Source organism: Palaemon carinicauda, chromosome 3, assembly GCF_036898095.1.
Source record: "Palaemon carinicauda isolate YSFRI2023 chromosome 3, ASM3689809v2, whole genome shotgun sequence".
Lineage (NCBI taxonomy): Eukaryota > Metazoa > Arthropoda > Malacostraca > Decapoda > Palaemonidae > Palaemon > Palaemon carinicauda.
This window is the reverse complement of record NC_090727.1, coordinates 146475996-146481757: the sequence shown is the minus strand read 5'-3', so window position 1 is coordinate 146481757 and position 5762 is coordinate 146475996.

The window sequence follows — 5762 nt, the reverse complement described above, 5'->3', positions numbered from 1 at the left end:
TTAAACATTACAGATCGTTGTCGGCCATTAACTTCAAATTCTAACTTCTAAATTCTCGTTTGAAGGATAAAGATCTGAGGAGTCTGCTGATTTCCACAACAACACTGAGCAGTGTTGTTTAAATGATGAGGATTGCAGAAGGTTGTTCACTTGAAGGTTTAAAGGCCGCTCATGAATGGCAGAAGCAAGGGACAGGGACATTGCCCTAGCGACGGGACAATGCCTTAGAGACTGACCATATGTATGATAAGCGCCCAAGCCCTTTCTGCATCCAAGCTAAGATCAGGGAGGGCCAGGCAAGGGCTACTGATGACTCAGCAGATAGACCTATAAGCTCCTCTTAACTCACAAGGATGGTAAGGTTGTAACGACCAAAGGAACTAACGAGTTTGAGCGGGACTCGAACCTCAGTCTGGCGATCACCAGGCAGGGGGGGGGGGACGTTTCGAAAAGGCCTCCCCAACCCTAATTTGAACACTTGAGGCTAACAGATAAAGATTATGGTAGGTCAGTGACTTCCAAATTCGAGGATTACTGTCAAAAAAATCAAAATTCTTGAAGGATGATGACTTTCAGACCACTGCTTCGAGCAGTTGCTGTTCTTGAAATATTTCCTTAGTTGTTCATTACTTCTCTTGTAGCTTACTTATTTCCTAGTTTCCTTTCTTCATTGGGCTATTTTTCCCTGTTGGAGTCCTTGGGTTTATAGCATTCTGCTAATAATAATAATAATAATAATAATAATAATCTGACGGTGACATTTCAAAGACACCGTTGACATCGAAGCAGGAGAAAACTAATGGCAGTAAAATAGTTTAGAAGAACGCAGCATTAATATCGCCAAATCCGCAGATATACAGTAGGAGGAAGCCTTATTATTATTATTATTATTATTATTATTATTATTATTATTATTATTATTATTATTATTACAAGCTAGGCTATAACCCTATAACCCTAGTTGGAAAACCAAGATGCTATAAGTCAAAGGGCTCCAACAGGGAAAAATAGCCGAGTGAGGAAAGGAAACAAGGATATAAATAAACTACAAAAAAAGAAAAAACAACCAAAATAAAATATGTCGAGAACAGAAACAACATTAAACTAGATCCGTCACATATAAGATATAAAAACTTCAAAATAACAAGAAGTAGAGAAATTAGATAGAACAGTGTTCCAGAATGTACCCTCAAGCAAGAGACCTCTAATCCAAGACAGAGGAAGGCCAAGGTACAGAGGCTATAACACTACCCAAGATTAGAGAACAATGGTTTAATTTTGGAGTGTCCTTCTTCTAGAAGAGATGATTACCATAGCTAAAGAGCCTGTTCTACGCTTACCAGGAGGAAAGTAGCCACTGAACAATTACATTGCAATAGTTAACCCTTTGAGCGGAAAAGAATTGTTTGGTAATCTCAGTGTTGTCAGGTGTATGAGGACAGGAGAATGTGGCAAGAATAATCCACACTTTTCGATGTATGTGTAGGCAAAGACAAAATGAGCCGTAACCAGAGAGAGAGATCCAATGTACTACTGTCTGGCCAGTCAAAGGACCCAATAACTCTCTAGCGGTACTATCTCAACGGGTGACTAATGCCTTGGCCAACTTACTATCTTCAAACACTTCTTAGTTTTCTAATGTTATCGTATCATATATTTTGGTGCTATGAATAACTCTAATTTTTACCATCATTAGATGCTGTATTTCCTATACACCATAAGGAAATATTCCTTTGCTAATTAATCATTAATCTCCCATATATAATAAAGAGCAAATGTCTGGACATTATATATATATATATATATATATATATATAATATATATATATATATATATATATATATATATATTGTCACGCTGAGCGGCATTGCCAAACGTATGACTACTCGGTTCATCCCCTATCCCCGTCCACTAGGTAGGGGGGAGAGGAGCAGTCATACCCTGGTGAGAGGGGGTACTCCGAATTGTGGTTAGGAAAGGAGGAGGGGGAGGGAAGGGTTGAATCTGTGTTTGCGTGTACGTGTATGTGCATATCTATCTAAATATTTAGCTGTTATTTCCACGGGTACCGTACATTAGGAGAATAATATTCATTGAGACATAAATTTCTTAAAACAATTCAATTCACTTACTGAACAAGGAGAGAACAAAATTTTACAGAATTATTTCTCATTCTCCAATTTAGTCGATTGTATACCAAAAATACTGATTCATTATAGTTTATAGACTACGATATGTTTTTTTCTCATGGATTTTAAGCTGTAACAACAAAAACAGCAACAACATTGATACTACTGCTACTACTAACAACAACAACAACAACAACAACAATAATAATAAAAATAACAATAAAAACAACAACAATAATAATAATAATAATAGTAAAGAAACAAATATTCATTTCATGGGCATTTATCAGACCGGCAAGTGAGATACCAGGCTAACATTATATCCACTCAATCTCAACTGGATGTAATGTTGATCTTGTATCTCACTAATTAGCGGTTCATAGAATGAATTTTGCTTGTTTACAACAATAATATCTTCCACCATTATATTGTTATTCATTCGTGACTAAGAATTCTGCTATGATTATTGGAATGATGATGTAGCCCTGAGAGAGAGAGAGAGAGAGAGAGAGAGAGAGAGAGAGAGAGAGAGAGAGAGAGAGAGAGAGAGAGAGAGAGAAATTATTCATCAACACATTTTCCATTGGACTTTAAACCACAGCTTTTTGTTTCTTTTCGTAAATTGCTATTCAACGACTACATTTCAAAATGCAATTCTATTATCTCTACTTCCCTATTTCTAATTATTTCATTTCAAGAACTTTGGCAAAGGCTTTCTACGAATTCGTAAAAGAGAGAACGAAGCTAAGGTGAAGAAATCCTGTAATTATTACCAAAAGTTATCCTTTAGAGTTAAGGAATAAAAAACCGAAGTTAATGAAAAATCGAGGAATGAAGGTGGGGTACTTCAGGGTGACATTAAGGGTAACCTTACCAGGGGCCCACTAAGTGTGAGCAGAAACTAAATAGCGCATACGAGTCTCGAACCCCAGTCTATGAGAATGTCAAGCAGGGACGTAAAAGCACTATTCTTCGGCCACGCCATTTCCTTCAAAGTTGACTCGTTCCGACAGCCCTAATTTTTTCTGACGAGCTAAAGCGGTGCTTTGCCGTTGCAGGCGCACTGCCTTACAGGGCTTTTATAAACGTTTATAACCTTCATTTGCTTCTTGCTAGAGCTCGTCCTGCCTATAAGAAAGGAGTTTTCATCTCTCTTTAACCTCAAGAAGCGCGTCTTCGATTGCAAGGCCATTGGGATACACATCAATGCATCGAAGGAGTTTTTCTTTGGCGTTCGATCAAGAAACGAACGATACCTTCTGGCAAGAGGTAGTTAACCTCATTTAGCGTCGTCATTTCAAACGGGAGACAATGTGGGTCAAGTCTTTTGTCTTCTGCTGTTGTCTTTTCTTTTTCTTTCCTGTCCTCTTTTATTTTTTGTTGTTGAAGTGTTTGCGCGACTGCTTGAGTATGCAGCTGACGAGGGGACTTATGACAGGGCATGAGTAACGAGACGCTGTTGAACGATTTGTACAGGGATACATTTCGTGATTGCATAATCTTGTTTAAAAAAAAATAGTTCAAGTAGAGCTGTAAGATGTATACACCGTGAGATTTTGAAATTCGTAAAAACAATTATTTTGTAATTCTAAACCGGATAACAATATTGCAAGTTCAAAATAGTGAAAGGGAAAAGTTGTTGTACTTACAGACATTACTGAAGACTATAATCTGTATGTCAATATGCACATCGATAGTGTTCGAAATGAACGCTGCATAATTATTGTTTTGAACTCTTAGCTGTGGGAATTTATTCACATGGTCATTTTTCTTTTTTTAAGGGTAGCACCATATTGAAGCATTGCTACCGTATTAGGTTTATTTCAAGTTACACTGTTAAAAAATTGCCGTAAAACCCGAAAATATCTTGGAATTAATATTCCCAGACATTTACAGTTTTAAAAACGGATAAATTGATGTGAAGGGGTGATATTACAGTCACCAACCCGTAAAAGATAACAACAAATTACGGTCCCCTTTATTTTACTGAAATACAGCCAACAAAGTAAGGTAAAAATTACAGTCGCCTATATTTCACTGAAGTACGGCTAAGAACAATACTTTTTTTTACGGAGAATTTCAAATTAGAATTACGGTTTTATAACAACGTTCTTGAAATGGTTACAACACTTGTATGCAGCTGTAAAACCCTCTCCCTGAACATGTACTTGATGTCCATTTCATTATGAGAGCAATTTTTACAAATTTCATCTAAAAAACTACCTTACATGGGAAGCTTTTTGAACTTTCATGTTTTTAAAGTTTCTTTTCATCTAGTAATAGTGATTTTCAATTTCAACACCATCAACCTCACCTGATTTGTGGCTGGTTTCTATTTCAGTTATTATTATTATTATTATTATTATTATTATTATTATTATTATTATTATCATTATTATTATTATTATTATTAGTTGAGCTACGCCCTAATTGGAAAAGCAGGATGATATACGCCCAAGGGCTCCTACAGGGAAAAATAGCAAAGTGAGGAAAAGAAATAAGGTAACAAAAAATACAAGAAAAGTAATAAACAATTAAAATGAAATATTTTAAGAAGGGTAACAACTTTGAAATAAATCTTTCATATAATATAAACTATAAAAAGGGACATGTCAGTCTGTTCAACATAAAAACATTAGCTGCTAATTTGAACTTTTAAAAGTTCCCCCGATTCAACTACCTGATTATGAATATCCTTCCACAACTTGGTTACAGCGGGAATAAAGCCTCTAAAATACTGTGTAGTATTGAGCTTTATGATGGAGGAGGCCTGGCTATTAGAATTGACTACATACCTTGTATTGCGTAAGGAATGGTACAGTCTGGGAAGATATGATTGCATAGGATGATCAGAATATTGAAAAGTCTTGTAGATGCCTTACTTAATATACATAGAAGGCACCCTATACATGCAGAGGTACAGAACAGAGTCAATTACATCTCTTTCCCTACGTTACAAATGGATCGCAAAATAAAAGATGTAAATGAATGGTGCTAAGACGAACGCAACCAGGGACTAATAAAGAGAGTGATTTTAATTTTTTTCTTAATGTAGGGGATAAATGTCTGCTGAGATATATAATCGGAATAGCTATGAAGTACCTATATATATATATATATATATATATATATATATATATATATATAACATACATAATACATACACATATACTGTATATATGCATGTCAATGTGTATATATACTGCATATATACATATATGCAAGGAAGAAAAGGCGATGGATTGGCAGGCAAAGAAAATTTACGGGTGTAGACTGACATAGAAAGACTATAAACAGACACGAGTGGAAGGTCATATCTGAGGCCTTTGTCCCCGGCAAAGGCTCATGATGACACACACACACACATATATATATATATATATATATATATATATATATATATATATATATATATATATATATGCGATAATTTTGCATATTTAACCGTGTTTATACATATATTCATATAAGCCACAAATACCTCGTAAAGGTTTAAATGTTTAAATATTAGGTTCTGGTCGGCCGGAGAATCAAACCCGGGCCCAAGAAACTGACGTTCCATTGACTTAGCAACTCAGCCACAAATGGGACCGGCTTCGATTTCCCGGCCGACCAGAAGCTATCATCTTTGA